The following is a 13159-nucleotide window of genomic DNA, read 5'->3' as shown; positions in this document are numbered from 1 at the left end:
ATTGTCTGTAAATCACCCATCTCTCTGCCCAAACTGCCCCTCCAGGCATCGTCCAACCACATGCTGCTGTTTTTCCACGCTACATAAAGCACAAGGGCAAGGTTTAAGTGCGGTGCCATTGATATTTATGAAAATCGCACCTTTTCATTTTTGCCTGTGAGTGTGTGCTGTGGGTAGTCTCAGAGGTCATCATATTACAGCACCTCAAGTTTTGTGTTATTTTGTATCGCATTTTTTTTGTCTAATTACTTCAGATAGCGTTTGTTTCATTTCCTTTCCTTTTACTTCCCTTCTTTTTTTCTGCTTTCTGCTTATAAAATTGTAAACGGCTTGATATAACTGTTAAAATATGGACAATGACTATTTCAAATGTGCCTTTGGCTTGCCCCAGTTGAAATGTCATGGGTCTTAACACTACCGTGGTGTGTACCGCTCACGCAGTGTGTGTCATCTCACACACAGCACCACATGGAGTGTGATTTCTAACAATGTTCACTCTTCTGTTACTGTTTACTCGTCAGCGGAGTGATGAAGGTATTTGTGTTTGGGTGGAAGAATGGAGGGAAGCGCCAAACAGAAGAAGGGAAAAGAGAGGGGGGGGGAGTTACATGGGAGAGGTGGGGAAAGGAGGAGAGAAGAAAGGAGAAGAGCAGTGGAAAGTAGAGGAAAAGTTGAGGGTGGAAAAGACAGAAAAGTAGCAGAGAAGAGTGGTGAAAGGCAAAAGGGGGACATGAAAATAATGGAGGGCAGGCTGAGAAAAGAAGCGAGTAGAGAAAAGCAAGGAGTAGAAGAGGGGGCGTGGAGTGAGGTAGGGGAGCAGGGACCAGGGACAGCAAGGGCCCGAGACCATCCCCCCAACCTTGCAGGAACTCCCCAGGAGGAGAAATGAGCCCCCCCACCCCCATCAAGGACAAGGGCACACCACCAACAACAGGATCACCTCTTTCTCTTTCTCTTTCTTTTTCTCTTTCTCTTTCTCTTCACCTCTCGACTCTTTCCCTCTTTTCCCTAATACATCTGTTAGGTAAAAACTGCCTGGAAATTGGAAAGGCGAAATACTTCGTTTGCTGCACGAGTGCACAGCCGTTTTTTTCCATCTCCACAGTAAAGTCAAAGCAGAGGACTTCATCAAGAGGAAGCAAAGCTGCGAGTCCTTATGGGCCAAAGTCAAATCAAAGTAAGATTTAAAGTCACCGAGTGAATAATGGACTCTACAACACAAGCATGTAGGCTAATGCAGCAACACACACACACACACACACACACACACACACACACACACACACACTTTCTCTCTCTCTCTCTCATAGAGACACACACACACACACAAAATGGTAATAATAAACATCCATGTGAGTACACACAAGTACACAAATCTCTCAAGTAAACAAGACACAAGATCTTTATCCAAGATTTAGCATATATTAGCATTAGCATCTGTTTACTGATGTAGATGAACTCTTTTGAATCCGACGTATTTTAATGACCAGGACAAAGGCTCGTCCTTCTCATACTGACTGCTGCAGACATCTGCAGATAAGGAGATCCTGGTGACGCTGCACAGACCTTGGTGAGCAAAAAGTTGGACACTGTTTACAAGATGGAGACACTTCATAACTAATTAACCTTTGACCCGACTTAACGACGCTCGGAAGAGGGCAGCCACCTCATTAAGAGCATGGTGACCATATCTGTACCAGGAGAGATATCTTAACCTCTCCCACTCTTTCTAACACACACACACACACACACACACACACACACACACACACACACACAAATACATACACACGCACGCAAATACATACACACGCACGCAGAGACACTTAGTAGTAGTAGTAGTAGTAGTAGTAAAACACTCAAAAGCCTCTAAAGACAGAAACTTTGCTTGAAAAAAAATAAAAATGCAGTAAAAATACTGAGATGAAACATTTTGTTAAATTAAAGACTAAAGACTATCCTGACAAACACCACTGAAGGAAAATGTGGGGGAGTTTAGAATCCTAAGAGGGACATACATATCCATTTAAATGTCTCCCAAATCGATTTGAAAGTTTAGTTTCTTAAGTCAATTCTTTATAAACATGATGATTTGGATGGAATGATGTGTTCAGGTCATTCGGTTTTGCATGACCCAAATTCCTTCACGGGCTTTGCTTTTACCACCCCAGTAAACTTTTAAGCAGCCTCTCTGGTGCTTCTTGCTCTGCACAATGGCTCAAAGTGCTAATTTAGTTCACAAACCATTTCCTTTGGTCTCAAGAGCATAGTGGCTTGAATCATTAATTTCGCTTGAGTTAGCTTTCCCATTGTGTCTCCATTGTCCCCTGAAACAAAACAATAGTCATCGAAGCTGCTTAATTTGGCCTGGGCTAAACTAATAACGTGGCTCCTATCATTCCCACCGTACACGCGCATCCCCTTAAGTTCTAATTTAGCCACAGTTAGCTCCTCGGAATGCCTCAGTGCTAGCGGCTGACTCCGCCGGCTGCGTTCTGGGGCCCCTTGCAAAGTGCGCGGCGCGAATCTCTTCACACCCCTGCGCGCTAAACCCAATTCAGCCCTTGATGTCTGCAAATCCCCACGGCTATCACCAGGCGCAGTCTACCCCCCTCCCCACACACACACACACTCCAACCCCCCTGCCTCCCAAAGCTTCCCTTCGGTAAATAAACAACAAAAACAATGACAGAGGCAGCGGCATTGGGAGATGCGCTGGGAACGTCTGCTGTTGCTGCTGCTGGGGTCTCAAGTGGATGCTGCATTAGCGTGTGTGAGATTAGCCATGCTAACAGAGCAGAACAGCACCAGCCTGCTAATGGACTGCTGAAATGTCACACTTTCACTGAAGAAAACATTTAGTAGTCAGTGTTCCTCACACATCCAGATGCTCTGCTGCCAAATGCTGTCAATGAGAGAGATTAAAGTTTAAGTTAAAGTTTTTGTACTGGCCTACACAGAAATAATCTTACCATCCTATATGTGCATCCATTACACATACAGCCCTTACTTAGACACATCAATTCACATTTCAACCAAGAGATTTGAGGTTTAAACGCAAGAAACATAATTAGCAGGCTTGTGTCCTTGAACATTAAAAGGACACATTTTATGAGACACATTATGTCAGTGTTACCATTCTTCAGAGAGTGAGGTCTGCATCCCAAGGTGCTACGCACATGTAGTGAAAGAACGTCAGAGGCTAGCCAGTGTTGACATTTGTTGGAGAGATGGCGTCATGTCATTTGTCACATGCGTTTGCACATGAACTGAGGAGGCAGCGCTTTATTGTGCGTCTGTGTCATAGTGTGAGGTGTCAGCTAGCTTTCAGCGAGGCAGTCACCCCCTCTCTCTCTCCCACACACTCAGGGGGGCGACTGGATGAGCAATGTGTGTGGTGTGGCACAACCCCGGTGCGCACAGTAATGTTCGTGGTGGAGAACAGTGATGGATCCCTCGTTAATGTCCAGAGACTCTCACGAGCCGAGAGGCCGGCACACCACGCTACGGCAAGAATGGGCCATCTGGTGAGGCGAGAATAGATCACGCAAACGCCAGTGACCGTCATTTTTTACCTAACGCTGAAATCTATATCCAAATCCCTAGAGGGGAGTGAAACAGAGAAGATTTAATCATTTTTCACGTCTCAATTAAAAAAGAAGACTGAAAATTCATGAGGAAGTTTCTCAACCTTTAATAGCTTTGAAACTATATCACATCCATTTTTTTAAATGGACATGATCTGTTGTTATACAAATAGCTTCATCAGTTCAAGGAGATAGAGTTAATTTTTCTTTCCACAATACTAATATCGATTGCCTTGTTTTAGTATGCAAGTGGAAATTTAATAGGAAAAGGCTGTTTTTGGACAAGTTATATATGTATCTATCTATCAAGCCATATGCAGAATTTCCGAGTGTGTCTATGCAGGTTGGATAAATGGCTCTCATTAATTTCTCCCGGATAAAGGGTTGTGTTGTAAAAGTCTGAAGTGTGGTGTATGGTCACTGTGATAAATTATTTTCCTGCTCTGCATATCAAGGTGCAGCCATTTTGTCTTCAATTTGGTGCCATCTAATATTAGTATTTTTATTAATTATCTCAAATTAACTGTCAAAATGGTTAATTAGCATAATTAATGTAGTGTGGCCAAATCGCTGAGTGCTATTTGAAGAATGTAAAAACAGCTTAGTCTAACTCAATAGTCAGTTGTCAAAAATACATAATTACTGCCATCAATTATTCCCTGCAAGAACACTTCAATTCAATAAAGCCTGAACAAAGGTTTAAAGAAAATAAAGACTGAGGACTTTTATTTCAATTAATTTAGATTTTATATTTGAGATAAAAGACTGTGCTACTTTGTGAAAGAAACTCACCTGGTGAGAGGTGCAATTTGTCAAGGTCAAATTGGTGGGCTGTCATGCAGATCAAGGTTTTATGACAGGGTTAAGATTTGATATCACAAGTGAGCTTAATACCTTACCCAAAGGTGCAGTCACACAGAGACATGTTAATAATGAGACTGTTTGAAATATATTGATATGTCAGCATATGTTTGAAATCATATGGATATATGTTTCCTCTCCCTCCCTCTCTCCCTCTCTTTCTTTCTTTCTTTCTCTCTCTCTCCCTCTCTCTCTCTCTCTCTCTCTCTCTCTCACACACCACACACACACACACACACACACACACACACACACACACACACAGAGACACTGGCATACATACACAGTTTCACTCTTTTTGAGCACTCATCGGTCAGAACTAAAATAGATGAAGCGTCTTGGTAGAGATGGATTAAAGAGAAAAGGGGAGAAGAAGCAGATGATGATGATGATGATGAAGAGAAGGATGTGGAGGGAAAGGAGGAGGAGACAAAAGGAAGAGAGATGGGATGTGTGGGTAGAGACAGGAGAACACTGAGTTGACAGACTTAAGTGAGTCTTGAGATAATTACCCCCCATGACTTGCAGAGTTAACACAGCTTAGACTGTGGGAGCCAAAGAGGAATCCAAATTCAATTCCCTCTGTCAGACCAGTGCTCTCCACAGCTACATTTGACCTGCTCACAACTGGAGGATTAATCCAGCGAGCTCATTATGGTATGGTTTCACACTTTTAGTGCTTCAATTCTGTGGGATCTAGAAGTATGTCCTTCCTGGGGATGACAGCCACTGGGATAACTGTCACTGACAGCCATCCATCCTGGAGTCACACAAACCCTTTTTGCAATCTAGATTACTACTCTGAAGAACACAAGAATGCTGCCTTTGTAAAAAAAAAAATGACACCAAAAGTAGACACACTGTTCTTTGGGGACAATATGCTTTCTTTTACTTTGGTGAAGTTCATTTGAAAAGTTTTACCCAAAACCCCCTGAGGTCCAGGAGGCTGTTTGGATGAAAGTAGGCTCTAAGAGGCCTGTCAGTGGGTATATGAGAAATGCATGTTGTTTGTTAAGATGAAGGATTTGCAGCATTGTGAGGCCTACCAGTGTAGTTCAATGCTAACAACAGAAACTAATTTCAGTGATTTTTCCACCACCACAGGAACACCGTGCACAGTCATGGTGTGGTTTGAATGAGCTGGGGCTCCTCTAACCAGCCCTTCTTCCATTCAGAACCTAACTCCCCAACCAATCATCAGTAGCTTATGTTCATTGAACACTCACAAACATACACACATACTCTCTTTCTCTCTCTCAAACACACACACACACACACACACACACACACACACACACACACACACACACACACGCACACACAAAGACACCACACACAACACACACACACACACACACACACACACGCACGCACACACACACACACACACACACACACACACACACACACTTTTTCTTCTTCCATACACTGACCGATGCCTTGACTTTGACTTCTGACAGATGAAATAATTCTTTTCCTCAAGGCTCACGCTGGTCTGAATTGTTCCTTTGGGAAGGTCTGACAGGTTGACAATGTCAAGGACCTGTTTAAAGACATCTGGGAGTTAAGGTGTACAACAAAACCACTGTATAAATCAAAATGAATGGGTTATCCGCATGCAGTAAAGCAAGAACATACTGTAAATAAACTAAACGAGTTTGTGGTATTGCTTTGATGCCAAAACTTGTACACAAGCCACAAAAAATACAATTTAAATGAACTAAAAATGAAGGAAAATGAGAAGAAAGGATTTTAAAAATCACTTGTACCTCACATTCATGTACCTGTTGACACCTACTGTGGGAAGGAGATATGTGTATGTATAGTGGTTGGGCGTGGGGAGTCTAGAGACATGAAGACTAGAGACCATGGTGGTACATTGTAGCTACAGTTACCCCATCTCTATTGATGGTGTAAGACTGCTTACTCCTATGTGTGATCTCAAAACGTTACCCAATTTTTACTGCTCACAATTTTCCCACATTCCAAAATCAGATAAGAATTTTACATTCTGGCAGAAGTTTACTTTTTTTATCAAAAGCATCTGTAGACACTGTTGACACCGACGGCTGAGCCCAGCTTTGCCTCGTGGGAAATGCAGTTCTTTATAAGAAGCCATTTTCCACTAGTTTCCATGTAATTTTCCACCATCCCCGTAAACAACACTCTATTGATATTCATTTAGCTGTCTCCAAGCAGATGCTTCTCTGTTAGCTTGACTGAGTCAGGTAGTTTGTGAAATGAGCTGAATGAAATAAAGCTGATCGTCAAGTTCATCAACCCCTTGCTGTTTGTCATTTATTCAAATAGTTACACATATGTCTATGGCAATCATTCACACCCTTCCAAATGATGGCTTGAGAATAAAGCTAGCTTGCAGGTGTGTGTAATTTCTCCTGCTGTAGTGTGTGGGAGTATTCTGTGTGTGAGAGACAGACTGTGTTTGTGGTGTATGTGTATGAGACAGAGATTGTGTGTGTGTGTGTGTGTGTGTGTGTGAGAGGTAATATCCATCTCACACTGAAACACCGTTATCACTCCGAGCAGTTCATTACTTATTTCAGCCTCAAATTTATTTCCATTCAGATTTCATATCATAGAGAAAATATTCTCTGTGGAATTTGTCATTGTTCCACCAGAAACCAATCATCTTTCACAAACAATACACTTTTACTCCAGCCCCAGACTTGGTTGTGTGTGTGTGTGTGTGTGTGTGTGTGAAAGAGTGAGTCAGTGTGTGTATGTGTATTGAGGAAGCAGGATAGCTGTACACCCAGTCTTACAATGAAATACATTTTCAGTGTGGATTCTTTAGACTTGGCACTGTGGTATGCACCACAATCTGCATGAATGCAAGTGGTCTGTGAATGTGTCTTTGTGAAAACATGTCAGTATGTGTGTGTGTCTCTCTCTCTCTCTCTCTCTCTCTCTCTCTCTCTCTGTGTGTGTGCACATGTTTGCACATGTGTGTGTGCATGTGGATGTATGTGTGCATGCATGCTGAAGGGGAACCAAGGGGAGAAAGACAAGGCTTTACACCCATCCAACACAATGCAGTGTTTTTGTATTTTAGCCTTGAATCAAATGGGAATAATAGGATTACAAGTGCTAAGCCCGTGTCAGAATAGATTTAGGTCCTCGCCCCACGGCCACCAAGCAACGCTTGACAAACACTTCCGTCCCGATGCACACAACATGCGCTTTCATAACGGGGAAAACGGCGGAGAGAGAGAGGGGAAAAAAAACAACAACAATCCATTTGAAAGAAGGGATGAGGGGAGAAGGCGGACAGATGACAGTAGAACAGTGACTGGTAAGATCTCAGTTCCGCTGTTTCCATTCTTCTCTGTAGCCTCAGGGCTCTTCATCAAGCTGGCTCTGGTTGTGTCCCCGCTGAACGTTTGAGAAGCTAATTGAGGAAAAGCAGAGCTGCTTGCTGTGCTGATCCAATCCAGCAATTAGGAACAAATGGCGGCATCGGCTTCTGTGGTGAGTTACCGATTCACTGATGAATCAGGGCAGTGGGAAGCACTGGTGGTCACCTGGTGTGGATGTCAGTTAATGAGGCTTTGACATGCGGGTCAGTGGGGGCCTGCTGGCTCTGTGCTTGGTTTTTCAGCCTGGAGAGAGATGTTATCATGGTAAATGTCTTACTCTGGCTAATTCACGCATTCACTCACTCACTCACTCACTCTGGCTCACTCACTCACTCACTCTGGCTCACTCACTCACTCACTCACACTCACTCACTCACTCACTCACTCACTCACTCATTCATTTACTCATTCATTTACTCACTCACTCACTCACTCACTTACTCACTCTTGCTCACTCACTCTGGCTCACTCACTCACTCACTCACTCACTCACTCACTCATTCACTCACTCCCTCACTCACTCTGGCTTACTCACTCACTCACTCACTCTGGCTCACTCACTCACTCACTCACACTCACTCACTCATTCATTTACTCATTCATTTACTCACTCACTCACTCACTTACTCACTCTTGCTCACTCACTCTGGCTCACTCATTCACTCACTCACTCCCTCACTCACTCACTCACTCACTCACACACTCACTCACTCACTCACTCACTCATTCACACACTCACTCTGGCTCACTCACTAATTCACACACTCACTCACACACTCACTCACTCTGGCTCACTCACTCACTCACTCATTCACTCACTCACGCACTCATTCCCTCACTCACTCACTCACTCATTCACACACTCACTCACTCACACACTCACTCACTCTCGCTCACTCACTCACTCACTCATTCACACACTCACTCTGGCTCACTCACTAATTCACACACTCACTCACTCATTCACACACTCACTCACTCACACACTCACTCACTCTCGCTCACTCACTCACTCACTCATTCACACACTCACTCTGGCTCACTCACTAATTCACACACTCACTCACACACTCACTCACTCTGGCTCACTCACTCACTCATTCACACACTCACTCACTCACACACTCACTCACTCTCGCTCACTCACTCACTCACTCACTCACTCATTCACACACTCACTCACTCACTCATTCACTCTGGCTCACTCACTCACACACTCACTCACTCATTCACTAATTCACACACTCACTCACTCCTTCACACACTCACTCGCTCACTCACTCTGAATCACTCACTCACACACTTACTCATTCACTCACACACTCACTCACTCATTCACTCATTCACACACTACTCATTCACTCACTCATTCACTCACTAATTCACTCATTCACACACTCACTCTGGCTCACTCACTAATTCACACACTCACTCACACACTCACTCACTCTGGCTCACTCACTCACTCATTCACACACTCACTCACTCACACACTCACTCACTCTCGCTCACTCACTCACTCACTCACTCACTCATTCACACACTCACTCACTCACTCATTCACTCTGGCTCACTCACTCACACACTCACTCACTCATTCACTAATTCACACACTCACTCACTCCTTCACACACTCACTCGCTCACTCACTCTGAATCACTCACTCACACACTTACTCATTCACTCACACACTCACTCACTCATTCACTCATTCACACACTACTCATTCACTCACTCATTCACTCACTAATTCACTCACTCACTCACTCACTCCGTCCCTTCCTCTCTCCCTCACCCACTCTCTTCCCCAAACTCTCTTTTTCCTTCCCTATCTCCCTCCCTCCCTTTTTCTCTCCCTCTCACACTCATTGTACAGTAACCTGACTAATGAAGGTACCGTCGGACACCATTCATTTAGCTGAGGGATGGAGCTGCCGTGGCCATATTGACCCTCACTGTTTCAGTCTCCGCTCCAGACTCTAAGTCATGTGGGATGGAAAACCTGCTATTTCCCACTATATACCCAACAGCATTAGTGCTGAAGAAAAAAAGCCCAGTAAGTTTTTTTACCCCTCGGAAAAATTCATAAATACATTGTCAGAATGATCAATAGCATCCACCACCAGAGAGTCTGTTGTTTCCACGTCGAGAATTTGCTCTAAGTACCAATTTCAATATGTAAATGTCAGCATCGATAGCGTTTTAATAAAGAATCATTCGAGCCTTAGATCATCACTCCGGGGTGCAGCATCAATCACGTCGCAGGGAGCGGGGCCATGACAAATAGCTTAAATCCGCAGATCAGCATTCGTACAAAAAAAGAAAGTCTATTATTATGGGAGCGCCTTTAACTGATTGTGGAGGTAATATGAATGGTACAGACAGTATCAAGAGGAGAGATTGTGTGTGTGTGTCTGTGTGTGTGTGTGTGTGTGTGTGTGTGTGTGTGTGTGTGTGTGTGTGTGTGTGTGTGTGTGTGTGTGTGTGTGTGTGTGTGTGTGTGTGTGTGTGTGTGTGTGTCTGTGTTGGGCTCATAAATAGCATAGCAAACCCCACCCCTCGCACCTGAAATAAGTCACCCTTCTTTCGTCAGCATCAATTAACTCACTCGCAGCAACACTTTTATCTTATCTGTCAAATCCCAGGCCTATCTCATGCTAATATAAAAACCATGCCAACGCATCGTGTGAAGAAAAAGTGATTAACAGTTTTCAGTGTTGTTCATTTTACAGATTAAAAGGTTTGATAGTTTTATCAGCCTGTATGCAAACTCATGTACAAGTGAACACACACACACACACACACACACACACACACACACACACACACACACACACACACACACACACACACACACACACACACACACACAAGCAGTGTATTCAATGCATTGATTTTGTCACTGTATCATTTGTTCACTTGTATACTGTAAACTGTATATATACAGTTTTTCACTTTATTTCAAATGAAACCTGAGCAAGATAAGACAAATCTGTGATTAAATGACTGCCATCTGTCCACCACCGCATCTGAACACACAAAACATCAATCTCCTTGACAACACGTGATGGAGTATGGACCAGGCAAACAGAGTTGTGTGGGTCAGTGAACCATAGACATAAGATCACAATGTCACTAAGAGGGGCATTAATTCACCCATCAAGGCAATTATCTCTTGTTTGTTATCTCCCTCATCCTCTGTTTTTTTCCCTTACAGTAAGAAGCTCCAAGCATATGGTGTGGTGCTCTGAAAAGGAGGCAAACTCTGTTAACTAGAAAACACACACACACACACACACACACACACACACACACACACACACACACACTCTTTCCTCTAGGATGCCGAGGGTATTTGAAACCCTTTGCGATCGCAAAGAATGTCAAATAAAGAATCATGAAAAGAAGACATGTAAACTATTTGCAAGGTAAATGCAGCCTAGTTGTACGGGAAATACATACAAATTCCAACATCTGCTGCCAGTGATGAAACAAAACCCATTGTTCTTTTGCCGGGGTGAAAAGAAACTTTTTTTAAGACGCAATAATAACAAAAAGGGAAATCTTTGTTCTGCTTTGGTTTAACATAAGAAAGACAAACGTGGTCTGATATCGTACCTTTACTCACATTTTCTCTTTTATTATGCACCTGCAAAAAGAGAGAGAGAGAGAGAGAGAGAAAAAAAATATCCATCGCCTGGTGAATCTCCGACATGCTTTGAACTAATCAGGAATTGGGATCCTTTTGAATTTGACTTTATTATCCAGCAAAGTCATTTTTTTTTCTCGCTCTCTCTTTCAGGCAGACGAGACGAGATCAGATAGATGGAGTCGTGTTGAGGATCATGCAGATCCAATCATTAAAGCGAGATAAGGTACTCGTTATCATATGCCTGTTATGGTGCTGCGACAATTGCTTGAATTGGAAATGGCATGTTCCCCAATCAACAAGGGGAAATTTACACCAACCAAAGAGCAATCCTCTGAGGATCTCTTTCTCCTCTTCTTATTAAAACATCAAGCTTCGCTTCTAGACTCCTCCAATGGATTGGACTCCCCTGAATAATAAGATTGAGATTCTCAAAGTGAATGGATGAGGTGTGTTAAAAACAAAGCAGGAGTAGCAGTGATTATTTCATATCTGCAAACAGTGAGCTGCTTATGCAAATGTTTACACACACACACACACACACACACACACACACACACACACACACACACACACACACACACACACACACACACACACACACACACACACACACACACACACACACACAGACACATACACACACACACACACACACACTTGCCCTCTATCTCACATGACAATTACATACATCCCATGCAGATGAAGCAAATAGGAACGTATCTTTTAATCATGAACGACCAGTCAAAACACTGTTTTTATTTTTGATGTTTTCTATTCAAAGGTAATTAAAATCATGAAACCATACAAAGCGCTCTTGAGACAGATTACTTCTTCACCAGTGAACCATAGACATAAGAAGACCTTTATGCAATCAGTAATGCTTTAGCATATAACATAGTTAGTAGTTTAAGTGCAAATCTTTACTGCTCTTGAAGAACAGGTCTAGAGTGTGTGACGACCCCGGCTCTTTTGGTTGCTGGGCGGGCTGTTTGTCTGTCTGTGTGTTTGTGTTGCAGATGCCCAGCAGGTGTGTCGGCTCGTCAGTTATTGGGAACACCTGGGACCGGTGTTCCCAGTGCTATGAGAGCACGTCCCACTGATTCATTGACAGATTCTGAAAGAGAGAGAAAGGGGACACTTTGCTCTCTCCGCTCGCGCCATGCTCATCCTGGCGTACTTTTCACGATACAACACCCCACTTACTGACCTAGCATGCATGCATACACGGCACGCTAACACTACTGATTCACTGACTGCCACATCTCACCATAGTTTTGCCTGTTAGTGTCCTCGTTAGTCGCTAATAAATTAACAGATAATGTTTTAAATGGTTTTAAATCTGTGTGAACTTCTGTTATTTGTCATGTCTGTGAGCCGGACATGACAATTGATGTTTGGAAGTTCTATCCTTACTTTATAATAAACAGTTAAACTTTACCTGTTGTGTGAAATTCATTGTTAGTAAATTGGTTATTCTGTAACACTCAATGAGCCATAAGGGATATATAATGTGTTGTTTAGAGAAAAAAAACATGGTCATCTAATACATTTAAAATGAGTTTACATTTAGCATAAACAGGTTAAAAGCTTCAATAGAAAGAGAGTTAAAAATACATATTTAAATCGTTTATTTACATTTAGTTTATCTGATTAAGAGATATAAAGTTAGGAAGACGTATGAA

At 42.9% G+C, this 13159-nt stretch overlaps 1 long non-coding RNA gene across 2 annotated transcripts; it reads left to right on the top strand.

Moving 5' to 3' along the window:
* The first annotated feature begins 7587 nt into the window (after positions 1-7587).
* On the top strand, positions 7588-12914 carry LOC116225226. 2 transcript variants are annotated; one of them, XR_006153021.1, is made up of 3 exons: positions 7588-7761; positions 11628-11700; positions 12494-12914. It is a non-coding gene; the product is annotated as an uncharacterized LOC116225226 (long non-coding RNA). The 2 variants fall into 2 exon arrangements; XR_004165985.1 differs by lacking the exon at positions 7588-7761 and having other exon boundaries at positions 10668-11700.
* Positions 12915-13159: the final 245 nt, after the last annotated feature.

This window comes from Clupea harengus, chromosome 20 (genome assembly GCF_900700415.2).
Source record: "Clupea harengus chromosome 20, Ch_v2.0.2, whole genome shotgun sequence".
Lineage (NCBI taxonomy): Eukaryota > Metazoa > Chordata > Actinopteri > Clupeiformes > Clupeidae > Clupea > Clupea harengus.
Note: the sequence above shows the minus strand (reverse complement) of the source record. Positions and strands in the feature narration are given on the sequence as shown.